At 44.2% G+C, this 26,301-nt stretch overlaps 1 long non-coding RNA gene across 1 annotated transcript; it reads left to right on the top strand.

The window, feature by feature from the left end:
* Nucleotides 1-914: 914 nt before the first annotated feature.
* Nucleotides 915-24,427, top strand: LOC129383142 (uncharacterized). Its single transcript, XR_008611048.2, has 3 exons — nt 915-1,093; nt 20,900-20,994; nt 24,013-24,427. It is a non-coding gene; the product is annotated as an uncharacterized lncRNA (long non-coding RNA).
* The last annotated feature ends 1,874 nt before the right edge of the window (nt 24,428-26,301 follow it).

Raw genomic sequence — 26,301 nt, forward strand, 5'->3', positions numbered from 1 at the left:
TGGGCTCCTTTTTTTTAACGGCGCTGCCTGCAGGAAGTAAACTTCATTGTCTTTTTCTGCCTGTGTAGCCAATCAGAATTCGACATTATCATCATGTAGAGAAATGGCCGCCTTAAACTGAAGTGCTTGACATTGCACTGGTAAAGGAGCCCAAGGCACGGTTGCGCGCTTCACGCGACATTACCAGGTAACTTTCAATCGAAACACCGAATTTGTGAGTGTGGAGAATGCGCGATTGTATGCGAGATTCATGACAGATTTTTCATGAAAGAATGACATGCTGACTGGATTTTTTCGCATTTATTTGTTACAGTGCTTCCTTTCTTTATTTAGCATGAAGCGTGAGGAATATTAGTTCTTCTTACTCTTACAATGTGGTCTCGCACTTCAAAGACATATGTAGAAACCTCCGGAGCATCAATGGTTACGGGAGTAGGGGACAAGATGAAGTGCTGCTTATTTCATCACCAACGCAACGAACAGGACTCGGACAGAGCATTTAGGGCTCATGTGTATTTCTCCTCTTTTTCCAGTCTCGGCATGTTCTTCAGAAAATCATCCTTGAGTTGTAATCCTCACGAACATTGATATGCGACCTGCATTCGACCATATGTAAACATGATCTCGCCGTAAATACAACACTTCGTAGTTGTCATTTTCATAGTTTCCTCTGTCCCTCCCTTTTTTTCCCTTGTGAAACCTGGACCAAGGCTACTATAATCCCTCGTTATTCAATTCGTTTTCACCTACTCCGATATTTTAAGAGAACTGTACGAATATTCATTTCCCCGTAGACAACTTCAACGATTTTCCTTAGTGCCACAATTACAATTATACTCACACTCCTAAATTTAGAAAAAAAATAGTTCGCACTTTTCCAAAAGTAGATGAAGTACCTCGTAGGTGTATGCCTACTTATAGTTGTGTTGCTGTATTTGTTTGACTTTGATAAGTGATAGTTCGTGCCTTATATGTATGCTCTTATTCTGCAGTTCAAACGTCTTCCCACTGTATCAGCTTTCGTCCTTTTCGATTTCCTTTGTCGGAGCTCTGTTAACCATGCTGCTCGGCAACATCTTCAGTATTGCTAAAGGTGCGTACAGTGCTCGCTTCTGTTCGTATTGCTCATAGCGAATACCTGTGGCGCTAAACTCAGACCAACGCAACAAGAAAGGCTCCTGAAGTAGTTGTCTGAATATCGTAATATGACCGAGCCCAGGTTGCAAGTACGCTCATTCTTCTTCATTAAGTGAGCCTAAATTTGGAGATACGCTCACGTAAAAAAAAGATGAAAATTTTGAAGGCGAAGGATAGTGTACTGTTTCTTTCTTTGAGAAAGAAACAGTACACTATCAGTACACTATAGGCTGAGAACTCTGTTGCCAACGTCGAAAGTCTTGCAGAGGGTGGCGGACCTGTTTTTTGTCATCATTGTGTCATGTGTCATGGCAACGTGCCGTAAAGTCAATGGGATTCAGGGTGCTGTTTGGAATACTTGCTGAATTATTTTTCTCTTTCACATACCTATCGAAAAAAAGTTACTAATGCTTTGAGATGACCAAATTTATCCGTAAATTACCCACTATACAACAAGTGACATCATGAATAAATCCAGAGCTGTATTAACCGAGCAGCTAAGATTTGTCCTCCACTTTTTAGGAATGTTCCATTGAAATTTCTCAATTGCAGCGACTATGAATATTCGAGGAAAATGACCTCAGTATAATAAATCAAATATGGAGTGCCTACTCAATTCTAAACAAAGTCAAACATGAATCTTATCGGCAGTGTACCGCTTAAACCTAGACAGTGTGGAAAAATGACACCGACCAACCAAAGAAAGCTCATGCTTTCAACTAAATGCCTGTGTCTTTTTTCGTTCTTATTATGCATGCAATGTATAAAAATAGACATAAATCCTTTAAACCCACTGCCAGAAGGCTAGTGTCGGGTAAAATACAGACAATGGTGCAAGGGTAAGCAATCATCAGAAGAGCAATGGTTGACAAGAATATATACGATAGGAAAGGCAATATATATATATGTGGCACAAACACACTAGCAACGATTTAAACAGATTAGTGCAGAAGCAGTAGTGTAAAAATGAAATTACAATATTGCTACGAATTTTTATGTTTTATTACCATCCAAATTTGGCACCCTTTCATTCGATCAGTCGTTGACCATAAGTGTTATGACATGGTAGGAGGTTAAATTTATGGCGGTTTGCAGCCCTTTTGGTTCTAGAAGGTAGACTCAAGACGTCTTCAGGAAGTCGGTCATTAGACGCTTCACTATTATGTACCACGACTACTGTGTGCACTGCTATGTACGAACCAGTTTTCAGCTGCAGTATTTAGTATGTGCATAGAGTTTAAGGGTAGTAATATCAGGGATTTGAATAAACGCTATGTTGAGTAAGTGTACTTTTAGTTCGTAACAATCCTAATTACTCGTCTTTTCATACGGACAACGGGATCTAGATCCGTCTTCTAGGTACCACCCCAAGATTATGTACAGTAGCTAAGCTGGCTGTTAACTAAACCAAATAAATAATTGGCAGGATGCGGTGATCAAACCACTGACGAAGCTTTTAGAAATAGGTGACAAACATAAGCTACTTTCGAACACACACTGCGCGTTTGTTTTATCCAATTAATATCTGATTCAAACATGACGCGGTTGTCCCGTTCTTGCGACTCCTGTGTCTTTCTTCAATCCTTTGTGGGTCCAGGCACTGCCCTTCATACAAGAATCACTGCCAACTTGGCCATTTTGCTGTATCCTTATGGAACATGAAATTCACGCAGAATTCATTTCTTAAATGAGTTAGCTAACGTGTATTATTAAAAAGACAGCACTGAAACAAGGAAGCAGAATGCCACCGGATGCTCCTATGGAAGGTGACGTTCATTGAAGAAGAAAATTTTATTACTACAGCAGCGCGCATTGTTTCGAAGGAACACAAACATGGTGCGCCTATCCAAATAATGAATTGCGACATGAAATTCAACCTAGATAGGCTACCTCAAACAGAAAAATTCTTATGAAATTGCTGGATATTAATAAGACAAAATTATGTTTCCAGTGCGCTTGCTCAGGAACTGGCACCTGTCTTGTCATTCGTTCCTGCCGGTCCTCTTACAATGAATTCCTTGTCATTAGTGGGTAGAATGCAGATACCGAGCGTCCCAATCCCAATCCCAATCCTAGACTTTGTCTAGCTGAGCCCCACAAGCAATGCCGCGCTCGACGCAAAAACAACTGCGAATTGTGGATGCTCCTACCGACTGCCTCATACCTCCTTAACACGGGCAAACGCATCTCTCACCCTACAATCACATCAATTATGACGCAATTATACATCACATTAAGCGTAGGCTAGGCCTACTAATTTGTCACGTATGCAAGTAGCATTCAAATGCGGTATACGTGTACCGTGAATACCCCCGTGCCATCTCCTCACCCCATATTAACCCACGCGCAAACATCCTCCCCCATTCCCTGCACCTGGCCAAGCTTGTTCCTGCAACTCCTGCGTCAGAACTTATGGCTTCTCCTGGTGCGCAGCCTCTGCCATATCAAGGGGGTCGATGCAAAGGGTGCAAAAAGGTTTAAAGGTGCAAAAAGGTTTACGTTGTATCCTTTTAACGTTGCCAATCCTTGAGAGTCACTAGAGGAACCAGTTTTAAGATAAACGCAAAGCTGTACCCGCTCCGCTAGCAACAGGGAGCGGCGGTGTCCATGGGGCTTCCAACCCACCGCTGCCGCCGCTCTTAGAGCCCTAAGAAAAAGCGTCCAGCTTCGCTTCTGTTTAAGTTTGTGGCACGGTTTGTTGCCACATTTCCCTCGCGTTGTTTGCATTAGTGTGTAATAGCACTAAGAAGTGCGGCTGAGCACTATTTTGAAGTTTCTTTCGCAGTTTCATCTGCGGGGCGCTTGGAACTTTTCCAGAATCTTGAACGCGCCAAATGAACGACCAGTACCACTATGTTCTGAGGGCACAAGTAATCTGGCGGGTGGTTCAATTGAATAGAATTTAATTTCTCCGTCATTCAAATGAGGGTAGACTGGGACCATAGGCGTAAAGCCTGACAAATGCCTCAGCTCCCGTATGCGACAAGGTTGACAGAAGGCTGCACACACATGAATAATTTTACAAGGTACAACTCACTCGACTACTGCGAAAGAAAAGCATAAGAACAGTGTCTATTGTAATTGTATTCAAGTACCTTCAAATTTATAAAGAAATGTACATCCCCGCAGAGTGAAAATAAATATTTCAGATTGAGATGGTCTAAAGTTATGCAATTAATATATTTAAATGAACCCTTTCAAATTTCTAAAGCATTATAAAGTAACAACATGGGCCCTAGAAAAATCGCACATCTTAATTGGCTTCTAAAATAATAAAAAATAGAATGAAAATGAAATGAAATTGAAAAATCGGACATGGATGCATTCAAATATTAAATATATGAAGGCAGAAAACACGCCAAAATAGAAATAGTTCACATCGTGATAACATGTGGAACCCGAACAGAAATTGTGTAATTCATGGAAGAAACATTGTTCATATGATTAACTCATCTGTTCAATTTTAAAGTGTCTTCCCTATTTAACCATTCTTGTATTTCTTTTAAATCTCCTGAAAGAAGTATGTTAGGATACAAATTCACTGTACCTGTTAATTATTTTTGTTGACTGATAGACAAATGAATGTTTTCCATAATTTGTCTATGTTTTTGGTGCGCGTTGTGTGCTGTGTCGCAAGAAGTATCTGGAAAGTTTACGTTGAGCACATTGCGCGCTTGGGTTTCTCTTTCGGATTTCTAGAAGAAGTTGGGCATAGTATATCCTGCCCACACGGAGCATGTCATAGTCTTGGTATAATGGCGCTGTTCTTAGTTCTTAAAAACGGCCGTAGTAATTTGCATATAGGTAAATAAATCGTTTTTGTAAGATTATCCATTTCGTGTAAATTGTCCTGGTTCTCATACCAATACTCCGTAGCAAAAATTTGAATGAGTAAGTGCGGTTGTTTCAGCCATAGAGGAATGCAGTTGTGCAATTCGATAGCCATTTGAGGGTCGACTTTTTTCGCCATATGCGACCGCCCAGGGTCGATTTTTGTTATTGCAGGTTTCGATTCTTCTTAAGGATTTATTTCGAAAAAAATTACCTTTAAGTTTTTTCTAGGGTGACCGTAAAGTGCGAAAAAGATATTTTACGTTGGTATATATGCACTCTTCATTCATGAATAACAACAATATAAAAGAAAATACACTTATCAGAATGAAAAACTTGATGCATTTTCATGCACAAAGTTAAAGGCTTTGAAAATCCGCACACGAGAATATTTCGCAAGCCTCAAATGTTCCTGTTCTTACACTAATACGTACGTACAGTACGTAGCGTAAACGAATTGCGTAGGTGCGCGCACTCAAGAAACCTGTTTGGTTGTGTGCCCATCAAAAAAAAGCAACACGTGTGACAAAGTTCCGCTAATCTTAATCTTATCACCAACCAGCTAGGGCAATTAGTTTTCGCGAGTCTTATAAAAGAGAAAAGAAACGGAAACGCATGCATGGCGGCATCCTTCCTATGGGCACCCCTGTGAGCACTAAACGAGCGAGAAACAAGTGGTCGCCCTTTGATCGATTAGGAACGACATAACAATCAGTTTTGCAAGCGCAAAAAGCCGAAACCGCCCACGAAACAAAATTCAAACGGCCGCCCACCAGCGCGCACGCCAATGCACGAGCGGTAGTATATAGACGCGCGGGAGTAAACTAGCGCTAAAGCAAACCACGCAACGAAAACCGGAAGAGGGAGGCGAACGAAAAAAAAAAAATTCCCTGTATCCCCACATAGTGGCAGCACATGACAGAAAAGAAAAAGTAGGGAATTGGCGTGCTTTTGAAGCGTACAGACGGCGCCGTAAATATACGACTTCGACCATTTTCGGACTTGTTCGCGGCGCCGTATATTTACGTCATTGACCGTCAAAGGGTTAGATTACACAGGCATTTTTTTAATAATTCACTGCAAATGCAATTCACATGTGTATTACACAATAAGAATTCTCTACAATGTATTCCCAAGAATGTTTGTTGTTTGGCCTGTTTTAGGGAAGTTGTTACATTTTACTTGTATTCTGCCCTCAGTTCTTTTATTCCGTGCCCTAAATATAATATACATTGCTTTATTTCGTTCAGCTGGAGTCTGTTTGTCATCAACCAGTCAGGCAACAAACATGTATATTCATTTACACACTGCTGTAATTCTGTTGTGTTATCGGCTGTAAAGAACGCACTTATACCATCTGCATACATCACCGCTTTTGGGAACCTGGTAAATCTGTAATGTCATTCACGTAAATTAGAAATAACACCGGAACTAACTTTTAACGTTGCGGGACACCTTCCTGTAGTGTGAGCATGACAGGTGCAGTAGTTGCCACATGAACCAACTGTTTTCTCTTGCGAACATATACGCGCCATGCTGCCCGAACTTCACGAAATTGTGTCCTGCTTACTATTTGACTGAGGTTGTAAACACAAAGAGCCTGCGAAAGAACGCCCTAGTGAAAACGATCGAATATAAACGCGTTCATTTTCACCTATGTCTAAATTGGCTTATAATTGACTACGCTATGTGCATCTCAAAGCTGTTAATGATTTTGTGGGAGTGGTAAACTGGTTGGTGAAAATTCACTACTGAGCCAGTGTTATGTCGCTATAGTTTGATGGCCAACCTTCGCGGCTGTCGCGTTACAAAGCGGTCCCACCTGATGTGATAACGCCCGCGCGCTGTAGAGCTTATCAGGGGTTCGCCTTCCACGAAACTATTGCCTTGACCACGCCTCCGCCAACGGCGCGCGCGGATTGGCTGTTTTAGCAAAACCGGAAAATAAATAGCGTGATCGACTAGTTCTGGCCTGCGTCATTTTAATGTCATATTCCCGATGGGTGCTCTCGACATGTATTGAATATACGAGTACGTCTTGTGGCGTTCGATTGGTGGTGGAGTGTAGTAGATATGAGGCGTGGTAGTTTATAGTAGCCTTTTTGGTGGCGTCTTACACACGTTGTTTCGCGATCATATTAGTTGTTTCATTTAAAATAAAACATTTCACACTTTCTTTTCCAAGTTAGTTTACCTAAAGCGGCCGTAGCCAAAGGTAGTCAGTGCGCAGAGCCCATACTGCGGCCACTAAACCACAACAATGCACCCTAGCGGCTCTGCACTCGCAAGGTGCGCCCTCTAATGCTATGTGAAGCGTTGGAGGGCGCGTGTGGGTAGTGCATGCTGACGTCACGGGTAAGCAGTCGCCCGATTTATTGAACCTGACTGTCGAGGAAGGCCAACGTTTCAGAATACGACCCTAGTGTACCTGTCAACGTATGACCTTTATAACTGGTTAATATCCCTCGGACAGATGTCGCGTTTTAGAAACGAGAGCGAAAGAGATAGCATGCAATTACAATCTACATTCTTACATCATAGGCTGTTTAGTAGCGATCATTTACCTTTAGCCGCTTCACACAAACCGCAGTAAACTTGGTACAGCAGAAAGTGACAACATGGTCCTTATATCACGCTTAGCTTTGCAGCACTTTTTCTGCTGTACCGGTTTCAGAAACTTCCCTGAATAAGCTTGTTCGAAGCAAGTACCCTTATCGTGTGTTGAATTTTAGGCATCGCTATTTCTTTGCAATCTTGCGCCACCACCTTTCTCAACAACTTGAAGACATGCAGAAGAGGCCGATGGGGCCGATCCAGCCATTCACCACCCTCTCCTATCTTCCTTGCCTAAGTTCCCCCATGCTCTAGCGTTCGCGCCTGCTTTACGGTCGTGGGGGAGAGTACCATCTGCGTGACATATGATGACGGAATTCGGAAGAAGTTTTTTTTTTTTTTGTTAAGTTGTGTCTTTATACGTGAGGCAGTGTTCTGTATCCCTCTTGATCACCATGCTGGTTGTCTCGCTAGCGGTCAAACAGATGCGGTGTTTTCTGAAGGCGAGTTCCGTTGGTAGCGCACGTAGCGCCACATCACTTCGTGCGCTACCAACGGGGACGCGTCACGTGACGCTGCTGCTGCAAGCGCTGGCTTTAAGATGTGCCACACGAGGGCGTTGCGCCCATGGTGGCCTTGCTTCGATATGCCATGGGGGCGTGTTCAAATCCTGCTGTGGCTCTCAGCCGCACCATTGCAACACTCCGGGCGAGGCACTGAAAGTATATAGCAGGAGTGCAAAATGAGAGGTTAAAGGTATTTACTATGCCAACATATTGTTCTGAAGTACCTTTTAGTGTATTTCTAGTCAACAAGGCCAAGAATGCAAAGATATCAGAAAAAGAAAGATCAGTTAGAATCGATGCCGTTTTGCTGCTGCAGCGAAGGCAGTTTTTGATTTTCTCGGACCACACCACTAAATGGCGCCAATTTATATTCAACAAGGCGAGTGCCACGAAACATGAACGTGACAGCATACGACCGCTCCGAACGGCGAGCAAACCTGTTGTAGGACGCCTCGGTGGGAGCAGCTAAGTTGTAGATCGAGCAAGCGCAATATAAAGACAGCAGAGACACTTAAGACTGCTTACGTGTGGTAATGTGGAAGCACTATAATCGCTTAGGTGAAATGTCTTTCATTGATGCTTTCGGCATTAATTAAAGTTCTTTCTGCTAAATCGGTGTGTGTGTGCGTCTGTGGGTGTGTGTTTGCGTTTATGTTTGCCACAGGGAGGAAATATTCAGACCATTTTGTTGCATAACGATGAATTTCTGCGTGACTATGTCGTCTTTTTATCTGTACCCTTGCTGGCGTGCTTCCGTGCACGACAACCATTCACAGCTGCCGCTGATGTAGACGCCACGGAGTGCATCCCAGTAGACACAGTACTGATGAAATCCAAAGAACAAGTGACGCGAGGTAGGTAGCGACGTGACGTTTGCAATGAGGCACGCACTAGGTAAAACTTTAGTCAACCAACGCCATGGTGCCACCATGGCGTCGGGAAAGCGTGCTCGTTTCGCACCGCAGAGTCTCGGGTTCGGTTCCCATCGAGAGCGATATTTGCCTTTTCTTTCGAAGGCATTAACTTACTTTGTTTACAAAACCTTGTCTGACAAATTTGATGACAATCCGAGCATTTCTTGAAGTGTTTTTTTACTCTTCGCGCCGTCGGCCATTTCTGGTACCATCTTTACGTCACGCTGTCAACGACAACGCCCGATTTTCGAGTAATGGGGCATAGAATGCTTTCGCATTAAAAGCACCGCACCGCGGACGGACAGAGAGCTACAAAGAAAGGGGTACGAAGGTTGAAACCTGACAGACGTATGATGTAGGAGAGGGACGGAGTATGTACCTCTTCTCCATGGGAATGGCAGCGGCGGGCTCTCAGACACGCACTTCGCGCCATCTGTGTAGCGTCACGTTGCGGCAACTCACTGAACTATGGCGCGCCCCAACGGCTCCCATTGGGAAGCGAGCGATTGCGCTGGAATGGAAATAATACAGCGACCGATAGGCCTGATGTGTGCTTAGACGTGCAGTAAGCTCCAACATTTAAAGCACTCTTATATGTAATGGCCTTCCGTAACTGGAGCCAGTGAAATAATGTAAGATATTCCGTTTTTCTTTCGCTCCTACTCCCGGACGTATTCTTCCCTGTGCCTGAAGGATTCCTAGCCGAAACGGTAACCCGAGGTGCAACAGCTACTACCAACTTCGAGTTCTAAAATAATTATGATTTGAGTTGGTATAACAACGCAGTATGACTCAGGTGACTACTCCACTGCGCCGCGAAGCGAGATCTGAGACCGACTCATCAGACGTAATAACTTGGCCAATGTTGTCTGGGCCTCATTACCAATTCCGTATGTTTGTGCTATTTATTTTCACACCTAAATGTACTGCAAATCTGACATATTTTTCCTGAGCTGTCTCTGTGCAAACGCTTGTCTGAAATAATATCCTGGGTGGCGGCAATGGAAAAGAAACCTGCCATGAGTAACTACTTAAGAGGAAAAAACGAAATCAGAGCAGAAACACTGTATGATAACTCAAAGGGAAGCTGATTATTTTCAATGCAAGATTGGGACGCCTTAGAATACGCACCTATAAAGCGAGACATAAGAAGGAAGAGGAAGGATGCGCTTGCTGTGGTAAAGGTAGGGTAACGATGGAACATGTTTTATTAGCATGTGAAGACGTCTGCCCAGTGGTCGATTTAGGCACCACTGTCCTTCTTGGCAGTCATCCTTGAAACTAGGAGTCGGATTCCTGATTAATAAGAACATAGCTGGTAACATACAGGAATTCTATAGCATTAACGAGAGGGTGGCATGTCTTGTTGTGAAACTTAATAAGAGGTACAAAATGAAGGTTGTACAGGTCTACGCCCCTACATCTAGTCATGATGACCAGGAAGTCGAAAGCTTCTATTAAGACGTGGAATCGGCGATGGATAAAGTCAAAACAAAATACAGTATACTTATGGGCGATTTCAATGCCAGGGTAGGCAAGAAGCAGGCCGGAGACAAGTCAGTGGGGGAATATGGCATAGGCTCTAGGGATAGCAGAGGAGAGTTATTAGTAGAGTTTGCAGAACAGAATAATATGCGGATAATGAATACCTTTTTCCGCAAGCGGGTTAGCCGAAAGTGGACGTGGAGGAGCCCGAATGGTGAGACTAGAAATGAAAGCGACGTCATAGTCTGCGCGAACCCTGGCATCATACAAGATGTAGACGTGCCCGGCAAGGTGCGCTGCAGTGACCATAGGATGGTAAGAACTCGAATTAGCCTTGACTTGAGGAGGGAACGGAAGAAACTGGTACATAAGAAGCCATTCAATGAGTTAGCGGTAAGAGGGAAACTAGAGGAACTCCGGATCAAGCTACAGAACAGGTATTCGGCTTTAACCCAGGAAGAGGACCATAGTGTTGAAGCAATGAACGACAATCTTATGGACATCATTAAGGAGTGCGCAATAGAAGTCGGTGGTAACGCCGTTAAACAGGAAACCAGTAAGCTATCGCAGGAGACGAAAGATCTGATCAAGAAACGCCAATGTATGAAAGCCTCTAACCCTACAGATAGAATAGAGCTGGCAGAACTTTCTAAGTTAATCAACAAGCGTAAGACAGCGAACATAAGGAACTATAATATGGATAGAATTGAACAGGCTCTCAGGAACGGAGGAAGCCTAAAAGCAGTGAAGAAGAAACTAGGAATAGGCAAGAATCAGATGTGTGCGTTAAGAGACAAAGCCGGCAATATCGTTACTAATATGGATGAGATAGTTTAAGTGGCTGAAGAGTTTTATAGAGATTTATACAGTACCAGTAACACCCACGACGATAAGGTGAGAGAGAATAGGCTAGGAACTTGAAATCCCACAAGTAACACCGGAAGAGGTAAAGAACGCCTTGGGAGCTATGCAAAGGGGCAAGGCATCTGGGGAGGATCTGGTAACAGCAGATTTGTTGAAGGATGGTGGGAACACTGTCCTAGAAAGACTGGCCGCCCTATATACACAATGCCTCATGACCTCAAACGTACCGGAATCTTGGAAGAACGCTAACATAATCCTAATCCATAAGAAAGGGGACACCAAAGACTTGAAAAATTATAGACCGATCAGCTTACTGTCCGTTGCCTACAAAGTATTTACTAAGGTAATCGCAAATAGAATCAGGAATACCTTAGACTTCTTTCAACCAAAGGACCAGGCAGGATTCCGTAAAGGCTACTCAACAATAGACCATATTCACACTATCAATCAGGTGATAGAGAAATGTGCGGAATATAACCAACCCTTATATATAGCCTTCATTGATTACGAAAAAGCATTTGATTCAGTCGAAACGTTAGCAGTCATGAAGGCACTACGGAATCAGGGTGTAGATGAGCCATATGTAAAGATACTGGAAGATATCTATAGCGGTTCCACTGCCACCGTAATCCTCCACAAAGAAAGCAACAAAATCCCAATAAAGAAAGGCGTCAGACAGGGAGATACGATATCTCCAATGCTATTCACAGCATGTTTACAGAAGGTATTCAGAGACCCGGAGTGGGAAGAATTGGGGATAACAGTTGATGCAGAATACCTTAGCAACTTGCGTTTCGCTGATGATATTGCCTTGCTTAGTAACTCAGGAGACCAATTGCAATGCATGCTCAATGACCTGGAGAGGCAAAGCAGAAGGGTGGGTCTGAAAATAAATCTACAGAAAACTAAAGTAATGTTTAACAGTCTCGGAAGAGAACAGCAGTTTACGATAGGTAGCGAGGCACTGGAAGTGGTAAGGGAATACTTCTACTTAGGGCAGGTAGTGACCACGGACCCGGATCATGAGACTGAAATAACCAGAAGAATAAGAATGGGCTGGGGTGCGTTTGGCAGGCATTCTCAAATCATGAACAGCAAGTTGCCACTATCCCTCAAGAGGAAAGTGTATAACAGCTGTGTCTTACCAGTACTCACCTACGGGGCAGAAACCTGGAGGCTTACGAAAAGGGTTATGCTGAAATTGAGGACGACGCAACGAGCTATGGAAAGAAGAATTATAGGTGTAACGTTAAGGGATAAGAAAAGAGCAGATTGGGTGAGGGAACAAACGCGGGTAAATGACATCTTAGTTGAAATCAAGAAAAAGAAATGGGCATGGGCCGGACATGTAATGAGGAGGGAAGATAACCGATGGTCATTAATGGTTACGGACTGGATTCCAAGGGAAGGGAAGCGTAGTAGGGGGAGGCAGAAAGTTAGGTGGGCAGATGACATTAAGACGTTTGCAGGGACAACATGGCCACACTTAGTACATGACCGGGGTAGCTGGAGAAGTATGGGAGAGGCCTTTGCCCTGCAGTGGGCGTAACTAGGCTGATGATGATGATGTCCTCCTTGAAGAGCTTAGGTTCAGCGAGAGCAGTGGAAAATAAACATGTCCGCAATAGAGATTAGTAAGAGGCGATAGGAAGATTGGTGGGAGAAAAGTAGGGGAACGACAAAAAACGGAGACGTATAAAAGCAAAGTTCACCATAGGGGATCGGAAAATATGTATGATTGTGGGGGTTCATAGGTTCTTTCTTTCTTTTTTTTTAACCCAGGTAGGACATTAGGCAGTACAATAGCAAGTGCTTGGTGCCGCAATCCACCGCCCCGTTCCAAAGGGGAGTCTCATAACATCCATCCTTCTATCCATCTCGGTCAATGCAATAGGCCGCGTTTCTGGCAGAAGGCCCGCCTTAGTGCATAGCGTTTCCCGCCAGCGTTCGCCTAGTCCCCCCGTACATTATCTGCATGAAAGAGGCGGGAGAGCAGCCGGAGCCAATTATGGGGTATAAAATACAGTACGACCCCAGCTACCGTAGGGTGGCCACGCTCGTCCGCAAAGATTGGGCAACAGCAATGACAGTGCTCCCCAGTGAGGAAATCCCAGATCTCATCATCTCGATAAGGCCTGTCAAGAAGGGGAGACCTAAACAATTCGTATGCAATATATACAGCCCGCTCCCCCCCCCGCAACATAAGTGCTGACTTCGCGTCATTGTTCCGGCACCTACAGGGATTGCTTGAACACCGCGATCGCCTAATTATAACCGGGGATTTCAATGCAAAGCACAGCACGTGGGGCTACTCGAAAGCAGGCACCAAGGGCACCAAGCTCCTAGAAACCATAGAGCACCACGAATGCACACTAATTACTGTACCAGGTACGCCTACTCGAGTAGTAAACAGTGCCACAAGTCCACAAGTCAAAAAATACTACAGGACCAACGTCTTGAAAAAACACAATACGCTCCCCCACATAAAGCTCTCAATAAACTCCAGGTAAGGGACTGGCGCCGCCTGCAAACGAACACACACCCACACTTGTCTTGTCTACATGCAATCTGCCCAGACGGATATACGTCGCGGACATGTCTCTGGTGTACCACCCACACAGCGACACTCGCGAACATAACACGCGAATGCAGCGACCGTCCGGGCCACACCATATCGCCAGGAGTCACAGCATACACACTCAGTACGTAGTCTTGGGAGGCGAGACTCTCCGAACTTGACCCGGGAAGCCAACTGGCACCCTCGACCAGACCCGGCGAGCCGCAATCGGTAATGGAGCCCTGCCAGAGGGAGCCACCCAGGACTAAACCGCTCAACGGTTTCTGCAATAATAAAGTTAATACTCCTCCTCCTGCCGCTAAACGTGACGGTTACGTAAACTGCACTTTCCGGGAAGCGTGGGAATGCTATCGCGTTCTACTGTGAAAGAAGAAGCTTAGGCGCCCTCTATTTTCATTCATTCATTCATTCATTCATTCATTCATTCATTCATTCATTCATTCATTCATTCATTCATTCATTCATTCAGTTATTTATTAAAGCGAAAGCCATATAAGTGACTCAAACCCCCCATGGTCTGGAAAACGCGGGATGTGGTAGAGAGTCATGTCAGCTCTCCTCGCGCAGACACGCGCTCGTACCACTGCTTGCGCATTCTTCTTCCACAGCAGGCTCGGTTGCCGCTCATCATGCCAACGTTTCTCTACTGCACCTTGCGGTAGTGCCACTGCTCTCGCGTTTGTCGTCGTCCTCTTCCAGAGCTGGCTCCGATGTCGCTCACCATGCCAAAAAAGGCAACGTTAATTAACATAGAGCTTAGTCAGGCAGGCGAAACCATAACCTTCGGTGGGAGTCGAACTTTCGAGCTTATGCGGAAGTCGAACTCACAACCTTTGGTGCTAAGGCAAAGTTAATTATAATATAGGTAAATAATGCGCTCGAACCCACTACCTTTAGTAGGAATGGCAACCTCGAGCTTTGGTGCTATTACAGCGACATTAATTAAGGAACAGTTAATTAAAGCAGCGTAAATAACGGCACTCGTACCCATGGCCTTTGGTGGGTACAACAACGCATTCGAATGATTGTGTCAAGTAATTTAATGAATGTACTTGAGCGCACAGGCTTTGGCATTCACCATCTTTGGCGTATGCTGAAATCTCTGCCAATTTCTTTTATGAATATTGTGGACCACCTTGTGATCCATGTGGAATGTGCCATAAAAGAAACAAGTCAGAGTCATAACACGCAACTAACAACTATACGGATACGGATACTAAGAACTTTATTGAAAGGATCCTGAGAAGCGTCGTCCTTTAGGGCGGCACCGCGCGCCGCTCCTACGTGGGGCAGTTAGGCCCAATCTAACCGCCGCATTGCAGGCTCTCTGAACAGACCAAAGCTGACGATGATATTGCGGCCTCTCGATCACCGAGTTACACTTCTGTCCAGTGATGTCTTTATCCTTCCGTAACGAGGAACACGACCAGAGCATGTGATCTAAATTGCATGTCTCCCCGCAGCTAGGGCACTCTGAACTAAAGACGTCCGGGAATAAAGAGTGTATGAAGGCCGGAGTAGGATAAGAGCTAGTATGAAGCATCCTAAGGGTTATAGCTTGAGGTCTTGTGAGCTTTTTATGTGGCGGAGGAAAGATTCATCTGTCCAGATAGAAATGTGGAATAGAAAATTGCCGATAGGAAACTCCTCATTGCTATGTTTAAGAGAAGTGGAGATACCACGGCCTTTTGGGCCGCGCCCCTAGGTCTGAGCTCGAATGCCTTGTCTTGAGATCCCCAATCTTGAGTGTCGCCTGCCACCTCTTGAGAAAGGAGCTTATATAGCTATGAAAGGCGGCACCCAGATTGAGCTCGTACATGAAATTCAGAATCTGAACGTGAGGCGAATTGTGAAAAGCCTCCAGATCTAAACCCATGATAGCCCTGGCATCTCTGGTTGCGTTGTCAATGTCTAGGCATTTTATGAGTTTCATCACATCCTGTGGGGACAAAGAAGGATGAAAGGCAATCATGTTGTATGGGAATAAATTGGTCTTCTGAACTGGTTCCGAACTACGGTTGTGAATTACGTGCTCGGCCAACTTACCCACGCAGGACGTCAGAGATATGGGCCGAAGATTTTCAAGGCCAGGTGGCTTTTCTGGCTTCGGAATTAGGACAACCGATACCGACTTCCAGGTTTCCAGCAGCGATCCCCGCTCCAAGACCCGATTTATCACTCCAGTCAGATGCTCAATGAAGTCATCGTCCAGGTTCTTTAGAGCTCTATTAGAGATTCCGTCTGGACCAGGGGCAGACTTGCCATTTAGTGACTCAGAAGGGCTTGGGTGTGAGCTAGTTGGTACGGATCATTCATATTTAAACCAGCGCCAAACACACGGACAAGGATGGACACAGGACGAGCGCTGACTGCCAACAGCACCTTTATTGAAGCCTGCGCAAATATATACATTTTGCAACGGGCATAAAGAGAGTGAAAAAGAAAGGAAAGGTGGGTCATCGGCGGTCAACTCCTGCTGCGCATGCGTCAATAACATTAAACACTACAAATATAACCATACACATAGTGGACACAGGCCAAACTGATTAACATCCAAGGAACTTAAGTTCTTTATCACAAAGAGCTATGAACGGGAACTAACATAGGTGGCTCCTGACACATTGTAAATGCCTCAAAGATTTCTCTGGCCATCTGATTGCTGTACTTTTTCGGCACACGTGTGTCGTCCAGGAGTCGTGAACAGCTACACTTTGCACAATGAACAGCCAGATTACTACCAGTCTTAATCTTGGCACAGTGCGCATGCTCACGCAAACGATCATTGATACAACGTCTTGTTTGCCCTATGAAAGTGCAGCCGCAAGAGGTGGGAATGAAATACACCACATTGGTACAGCAATCTACAGGCTTGGCGACACGCTGCTTATTGCACAGTCGAGGCGTTCTCCGGCTTTTGTCGACTTTTTCGCACAACCTTCCCAACTTGTTTGGCGCGGTAAACACCACATTTTCATGGGCCCGGCCTGCAGCTTTCTTGATGCGATGGGACACAGCATGAATATACGGGATCGCAACAGTCTTGGTTAGGTCATCAACCACTTCGCGCTGTTTATTGGGGGAACGAACCTTTTGCAATAAAACTTCCGTCAAGGATGACAGCAGTTGTGCAGGATAGCCACTTGCTTTAAGCCGCTGGACTTCATTGAAGAAGCTGCAGGACATCGAGTGGGGGCAAGAGCGGACGATCGCTTTTCTAAGGGCCACTAGGGCAATGGAGCGCTTCACCCCTTTTCAGTGATTGCATGTGTAGGGGAGAAGGTGTTTTTTTGAACGCGGGGCATACATGCAACACGTATGCCCTTGCTGGAGGTGTAGTGCAAGGTAAAGGGAGCGGATTTGGCCTTTTCGGGCAATTCCCTTCTGAACGTCAAACCTCGATAGATGATCCTGAATTTTTCAAACACTTGGTCGAAGAGGTTTGTGGCTTCATTAAGGTGGGCAGAAAGGAGCACCCGAAAATCGTCAACGTTCTATGAAGAGTTCTATCTTCAAAATAACGGGATAGGCATAGGCTCACGCATTGCGCCCATAATGAGTGATTTGTTGTTGGCGCTCTACGATAGTCTCCTTCAGGAGAAACGCAGGACAATTCCTGTGAAGGTGCCTCGCCACGTTGACAATTTTCAGGTGATCCTTCCTGCCCACCCTATTGCAGGAGCTGACCGACGATGACTCGCCTTCCTTTTCCTCTTTTACTCTCTTTATGCCCGTTGCGAATTATATATATTTGTGCAGGCGTCAATAAAGGTGTTGTTGGCAATCAGCGCTCGTTCTGTGTCCTCCCTTGTCCCTGTTTATTGGCGCTGTTTTAAATATGAATTGCTATTTAGACCATGTAGCACCACTCTAACTTCGCTAGTGCTGAATGGCTCGTCGAGCTTTGGATTTGGCTTGCCCTTGTATGCAGGGTATTCGATTGGACTGGCGTTTCCGACCGGAAGATTTCTGCTTGCCAGCCCATCTGCAATAGCATGTTCGGTTTCCGATTGCCTCGCCTTGTTGAGAACCTTCTAAATCCGTTGCCTTTGATTAGACATGGAGTTCATGTAATCTAAGAGGTGTTTGAGCAGGTTTAATTTACCCCTTACTCCCATTTGACCTTCCACCGAAGTACAAACTTTATCCCACTACTGTTTGGCTAGCTCTTGACAATGCTCCTCTATCGTTCTGTTCATTTCTGCAAACTTATTACGGAGTTTGCGATTGAACCTGCATCCCTCCCATCTGTTGATGAACGACTTCTTGGCTTCCAGAAGATGCGCACGACGACTGTACATCCTGTCGACTTCGAGGTCGGTCTGGATCGACTCGGTAGCCGCCCTGACATCTTCTTTTAGCTACTCTCAGCATTGGTCTAGGGTCGGGGTTGAGTGTCAGGTCTGCTTACGTTCTTCCCTGATTTTGCAAAACAGGTCCCAATCTGTGATGCTAAAATTTCTGAGCCGTTTCTTCTCCACGTCAATACTAGTGGCTAATATGATGTGATCGCTACCCAGATCCGTTCCTCTTGCGCTGGAATCCCCTACAATTCAACTGCCAGATTCTAATTCACTTACGGTTTGCCGCCATGATTACACTTAGAAGTTAGTTGGTTAAATAAGATGCCGCTAGATGCAGCCGCTGTCTGCTCGGTCGAGGCAGAACTTGACTTCTTCCCTTTAGAATGCTGTGGTGCTTGACTCATGTCAAACACAGGCTTCTCCAGATCATCCTGTCTGCTACTATGTGATTTGACTACAAGCAAGAAAAATGAATAAAAAGGTCCAGTAAAAGCAAGCAATACAAATACTTTAACAACGATCGAAATAGAGGAGTTACAATTTCCGTACAATATTAGTTCCATCAATAAGAGTGGAGTATAGAGTCTTCCAGTTTGACACTGTTTCAGGACAATAAACTCAGTGTCCTTCCACTCTGTGAAGAAGAATGACCAGCGTAGCTATGCATGTGGGCCCCTTAATGGCGAAATGTTCCTCCACCGTGGGAAAATGGGTTATGTATGTATTGTAAAATTGGAAAAGGGTATGTATAAAGCTAAGAGCGAGGGTTGAGACACAGTTTTGTATATGTACATTGTTATAATTTCCAAGACAGTTATCGTTCCTAAAAATATGAAGGACGCTTAAGCTTCGCCTTTAAGAATGGCATGCGACTACATTCAAAGATCCCTCACTTCTCCTCACGCTTCCTGGCAACTGGAGCTTATGTAACGCTAATGTTTACCTGGAAATACTGGCTGCGAACGCTATGCACGAAGCCGGGCTTTCTGGTAGAAACACGGCCTCTTGCATAGGCCGCGATGCGGCAGAGGCGATCGCCATCTGGAGGCATTGTGAGGAACCGGGCGCGCTGCTGTGTGGCCTCCAAGATACTCACGTGCCGGTGCGCGCAAGTGTGAGACGCCGAGGCAGGTCAATGTATGGTAGACGCTTGAAAAGGTGTTTGTGTTTTTGGGTAACATAATTGCATTTTCTCGTATAGTCAAATTATAATCTGACGCTATCATCTCTGTAGGTTGTGTGTAAGTCGTACTTTACAATTTTTCTACATATTTTAGCTTCAGAAATTCAATTAGTTCAGTTGCTTCCTTGCGCCACATGGAGGGCCTGGGTAGCGGTGGTTCGACAATGCGTGCGCCAAAACGATGTCCGACGCCGGATTTTCTGCGACACGAGGCCCTTAACGCAATCACGTTAGTAGCGGATATATTTAACCAAAATACGAACTATTCTACTGTCCTGAATATCATGAAATAGTAATTTATCTTCTGCAGTACATTTTATATGGCACTTCTACGTTTTTACGACCTGCGTATTTCGTCTTTCACTCCGTGAGGTCGCGCAACATTTAGAAAACAAAAATCGCAAATCGACGCAGTCTAAATGAAGATTTTTCCACCTTGTAAGTTGTCGACAGTGTGGACCACACAAAAGAACACAAAACTATTTACTATTTACCAGAGCCTAATTTCACCATACCTACGCAAAATAATACACTTTACTAAATACTCTTAAGCTGTGGACGAGTTTTGTATTCGATAGACCTTTCAAAGCTTCAACGACAGGGCAGGACAGCACAATAATGACGTCGGAAAACGACATTACACCCATTTGTGTGAACACTACGAAAAGTTTGCACGCATATCTGTGTTTTCCAACAAAAAAACATTTTCATGCAAAGATAAAAAAAAACGATACCGAATGCGAATTACTCGAAGCGTTTTGTATGAGGAAAGTAGGCGACTAGCATGATAGCTGCCCGTCTTTGGCGCTGCATAAAGAAGTGGTGTCATTCTCTTCCAGGTTTATGTAGACACATAAAGAGCCCATATTTAAACACTTCTGCTTGATATATGCCTTTATAGGGCTGACGCAGTGTGCAAAAATAGCCGTTCGTTTGGAATAAACGCAAATAGTATGTTCAGCGCCCATCCTGTCGTGTGTGCCCATTTAGTCTCCGTCCTTGTCATTTAGTTATAAGAAGAATCTGAAGGCGAAGTAACTCACACAATTCCAGGTGTTGAATTTGCAATAGCTATTGCTTGCCGACTCGTGCTTCATGTATATCAGTGCGCACGAATTGTTCAGAAGAAAGAGACAAAGTTTCAATATATTTCTTTCATCGCAGGTGTTCTTTAAATTCACATTTGTGCACAAAAAAGACTTCTGCAAACGTAAAGGTAAAGGGGTAAACGATGAGACAGTTGATCACGCTTAAGGGTGCAAACAGGTTTACGCTCTATCCTTGTAATTATATCGTTCCCTTAAAACATTATTCAGGTAACTAGTTCAATTAGTGATTGATTACTGACCGGCATTTCTTCCCAGGTGTCGAAACAACCTGCGTAACTCGACTGCCGCCACAGCGCAGAATTGTTGGTTCGTTCATTGTGTCAACTTTGATAGTAAATCTTTATGACACTGTCATGCCGCCTCTTCTTTTTTTTGCAGGGAAAGACACTGAATTGCAAAAAAATATCCACCTCACATCCCCCGCATTCTTGAAGATGTGGTGCCGCTTCAAATGTATACGGCGAGCGCTGAATGTAAGTACATTACGTGCCCGGCTTTAATAGATTATATATTGTCAACCTATGAAGCAGAAGCGAGCTACACACACACACACACACGCACACACACAAACACAAATTCACACGAGGCATACACCAAAACATGCACTCGACTGCACACTGGCGTATTCATAGTGGCAAATTTGTCTTTCGAATTCCATGCTCAGAAGCCTCGTTTTTCTCAGCAACTAATATTCCTGTTAAGTAGAAAGGTAGCAATGAACAACATCACTTCCCTTATATGATCAGCGTCACGGAGATAACATGCGTTTTCTTAGCTGTGACAGTGCTTGGAAATCGAGCCATATTGCTTTAAACCGTATTCTGGTAGATGAAGTACTCAGTTCACAAGAAAATGTGCAAAATCATCATCATCATCATCATCATCATCATCATCGTCATTATAATCATCAGCATGGCTACGCCCACTGCTGGGCAAAGGCCTCTCCCATACTTTTCCAACTACAACGGTCATGTGCTAATTGTGGCCATCTTGTCTCTGCAGATTTCTTAATCTCATCCGCTCGCCTAACTTTCTGCCGCCCCCTGCTACGCTTCCCTTCTTTTGGAATCCAGTCCGTAACGTTTAACGACCATCGGTTATCTTCCCTCCTCGTTACATGCCGTGCCCATGTCTATTTCTTTTTATTGATTTCAACTAAGATGCCATTAACTCGCGTTTGTTCTCTCACCCAATCTGTCCCCTTCCTATTCCCCTTAACGTTACACCCATCCTTCTTTCCATAGCTCGTTGCCCAGTCCTCAGTTTAAGTAGAACTCTTTTCGTAAGCCTCCAGGTTTTTGCTCCGTACGTGAGTACTGGTAAGACACAGCTGTTATACACTTTTCTCTTGAGGGATACTGGCAACCGGCTGTTCATGATTTGAGAATGCCTGCCAAACGCACCCCAGCCCATTCTTATTCTTCTGGTTATTTCAGTCTCATGATCCGGATTCGTGGTCACTACCTGCCCTAAGTAGATGTATTCCCTTACCACTTCCAGTGCCTCGCTACCTATCGGAAACTGCTGTTCTCTTCCGAGACTGTTAAACAGTACTTTAGTTTTCTGCAGACTAATTTTTAGACCCATCCTTCCGCTTTGCCTCTGCAGTTCAGTGAGCATGCATTGGAATTGGTCACGTGAGTTATTTAGCAAGGCAATATCATCAGTGAATTGCAAGTTACTAAGGTATTCTCTATTAAATATTATCCACAATTCTTCTCAATCCAGGTCTCTGAATACCTCCTGTAAACACGCTGTGAATAGCATTGGAGAGATCGTATCTCCCTGCGTGACGCCTTTCTCTATGTAGGACTACGGTGGCTGTGGAGCCGCTATAGATATCTTTCAGTATTTTTACATACGGCTCGTCTACCCCCTGATCCCGTAATGCCTCCATGACTGCTGAGATTTCGACTGAATCAAACGCTTTCTCTTAATCAATGAAATATATATATAAGGATTGGCTGTATTCCGCAGATTTCTCCATCACTTGATTGATAGTGTGAATATGGTCTATTGTTGAGTAGCCTTTACGAAATCCTGCTTGGTCCTTTGGTTGACAGAAGTCTAAGGTGTTCCTGATTCTATTTGCGATTACCTCATTAAATACTTTTTAGGCAACGGACAGTGATCTGATTGGTCTATAATTTTTCAAGTCTTTGGCGTCCCATTTCTTATGGATTAGGATTACGTTGGCGTTCTTGCAAGATTTCGGTGAGCTCGAGGTCATGAGGCATTGCCTATACGGGGTACCAGTTTTTCTAGAACAATCTGTCCACCATCCTTCAACAAATCAGCTATTACCTGATCCTCCCCCACTGCCTTCGCCCTTTGCATAGTTGCCAAGGCTTTCTTTAGTTGTTCCGGCGTTACTTGTGGGATGTCAAATTCAGCTAGGCTATTCCCTCTTGCATTATCGTCGTGGGTGCTACTGGTAATGTTTAAGTCTCTATAGAACTCCTCAGCCACTTGAACTATCTTATCCAAATTAGTAATCATATTGCCGGCTTTATCTTGTAAGGCATACATATGATTCTGGCCTATTCCTAGTTTCTTCTTCACTGCCTTTAGGCTCCCTCCGTTCCTGAGAACATGTTCAATTCTATCCATATTATACTTCCTTATGTCAGCTATCTTACGCTTGTTGATTAACTTGGAAAGTTCTGCTAATTGTATTCTAGCTGTAGGGTTAGAGGCTTTCATACATTGGCGTTTCTTGATCAGACCTTTCGTCTCCTGCGATAGTTTACTGGTATCCTGTCCAACGGAGCTACCACCGACTTCTATTGGACACTCCTTAATGATGGCCTTAAGATGGTCGTTCATTGCTCCCACACTAAGGTCCTCTTCCTGAGTTAAAGCCGAATACCTGCTCTGTAGCTTGATCCGGAATTCCTCTAGTTTACCCCTTACCGCTAACCCACTCATTGGCTTCTTATGTACCAGTTTCTTCCGTTCCCTCCTCAAGTCTAGGCTTGAGGAGGGAACGAATGTATCGCTCTTTTTGCACCAATAATTCTATTGGCATGGTATGGAGGTTTCTTTCACAACTTTGCTGGTACTACGCTATTTCATCAAGAACAACTAGCACTTTAGTTCTCATTCGTGATAAAATATTGAAGCGAGTCATCTTATATAATATAAGATGTCCGGATATCACTGAAGCGCTTTATACTATGTACAATAATACTGCGCCTATCCCGCGTGTACCAACATGAATCAACTTGTGGAATCTTGTGCCAAACGAATATTTCACAATATGCTGCCTAACTCCGGACGAGCAATTCATGCTGCCTTCCTGGATATCATTGAGCATAATGTCCGTTATCAAAACTATGAGTGCTGCACTTAAGACCATAATGACGCTTGGAACATGTATACCTAAAACAATCCCGCATTAAAAACACAGCCGCTACAGACACAGCAGCCATTCTTATTATTACTGTCCATGATTAACATTTTGTTATTGAACATTATCTTTTTTTCAACAGCTGGACCAAAATACTCCGATGACATTTGTCCTCAGCTCATGTGATCAAGGCGAAGCCGATTACGGAGAGTTTGAAACCAAACTTCTCGAAACAGAGGAACAGCGATCAAAATAATAAAAAATGGGTATTACAGAAGAAACAGCGCGAAAGACACCACTCTCATCCAGTAAAGAACTAAGACAGCGTTCTTTACAACGTGTGCACTCCGCGTCCCTGCTGTTGTTCTTGGCCGAACAGAGCAAAGGAACAGAGGCCGAATGCGCGAAGTTTTCAATCATAGGAGTTCTTTGCCATTGGCAAACCGCCTTTGCTAGCGATACATCCCGCATTAGGATTGGCTGAAACTCTCACCTATGAACATTCTAGCGTAGTCGCTTTGTTGTGAACAAAGGCAGAGAACACAAGTGATTCTTGTTTTCAACATCAATAAAAAATATTTTTTGAAGATTTGCTTTTCCATCACTGTCAGCCAAACGGAAATGACACAGGCTTGATGACACGAGCATGACGGTCAAAAAGCTGCTATTCTGACTCTCTGGTATCATTGAGGCTGAAGCGTGGGATTCATAATGCATTCCCCAGCAGGGTCCACAAAAGCAAATAACGCAGTGTACGTAATAATGAACTTAAGTGAACTGGGAATAATATTGCGTTCGTTCATATCGCCACAAAAATTATTTGTCTGCTTTCGTGGCAAAGTACGAAAACTTGCATGGTATGAAGGAACATTGTCTTCTCTCGTTTATTACAGAGATGTGCTCCGTCGTATATTATTGGCATAGTGGCAAAGAGCAATCCGGTGGTCCTGCCTGAGGACCTGGCATCCTGTTCCTTCTCAGAAAAAGCTACGGGTCCTATATTACAGTAATTTGTAGACGCGTGTTGTACACGCGTGTTGTACACTCGCTAGGTCAAGATATTTAATAGCTATTTTGTCTACATTTAGTCCATGAGAAGCTGTCAAGTGGCATTTGCACACAAACAGCTCTACCATCCGTCCGCATGGGTGCCCGTATACTTCCATCTGAATCGCCAGCACCTTTAGACGCACTAGCGCATATGGACTGAAATAACAACGCAAACAGACGAATTACAGCAATCACTTTTCGGAGAATCTTCCATCGTTCTGTGTGTACCCAAAGAGCGAAAAACTGCACATATAAGCGAGAACGTATGAAAAGGAACATACAAGCGATTTCTGGTCCAGCATCTTCCTCTTCGTTTCCCTTCTGTTGTTCGCGCTTTTTCGCTACGTACGCGGCATAAAAAAATTGCCTTGTTTGAATTTTATTGGCTTCCTTTTGCACCTGCGTGCTTTCAAAGTTGCACCTGACACATATTCGCATTATTTAATGATCCAGCGCAATGACAACCTAGCGTTTATAAATAAAATCCCGAACCTAACATCCTCAGACAAATCTGCATTTGCAACTTGCACAGATTACAGGCAGCCTTCTTACACACAATCCTATAAAAGAGCTCCTCCCTCAAATAGTCCTGTAATGCCCTGGGCTTTGAGATCTTATAAAAATACGTCACAATGCACGCTTCTGGATTCATATTGCAGTAACGTCTTAAGATAGCAACTTTCGCACCATGGCTTTCGATATATTGAATGCGGGTACGCTACGGATCTCGGAGGCTGCAACCGTCTTTCGTTATGTGTCTAGACGAGTGGGCGCACGCTAAGTACGAATCGAGCTTCTCGCTCGATAGCTCCTCACGCACTTGTTAGAGGCATGTGTGTGTTCAGCTGGGCCTTTAGTGACTGTGTAACCTTGCTTTCACTGCAAAATTATTGTTTTGTTCGACATGCAATAATAAAAAGTGACCTAGCTCGATAACTTACTGGTCAGGGAGCCGAAGTACAATATGCACATTGGTTTATTGACAACGTTTCTCAACTAAGTGTTGCCGGCTGGGAACAAATGTTTTTTTTTTTACCTGTGGCGATGCTGAAAATAAAGATAGCAAAGCGGCGTCGCGACGACAAAAACACATTCATTACGACAATGGCTTTCGTTACCGTAACGGGACAAACGGATAGATGGATGCACAAGGCACGCCCTCTCTCGAGCATTTTTCTTAAAATATTGCAGTTGTTACAATTACCCATACTAAAACATGCCTCCTGACGATGAACAAGAACTACTTTCTGTAAGAAAATTTTGAACAAAGGAGCATATTTTATTACAAACATTTTCTCGGATAATATACAATAGATATAGATATATCTCGTAGATATATGCTGTTCGGTATGCCGTCAGCATGACGGGAACCTCATGCAAT

Source organism: Dermacentor andersoni, chromosome 3 (genome assembly GCF_023375885.2).
Source record: "Dermacentor andersoni chromosome 3, qqDerAnde1_hic_scaffold, whole genome shotgun sequence".
NCBI classification, from domain to species: Eukaryota; Metazoa; Arthropoda; class Arachnida; order Ixodida; family Ixodidae; genus Dermacentor; species Dermacentor andersoni.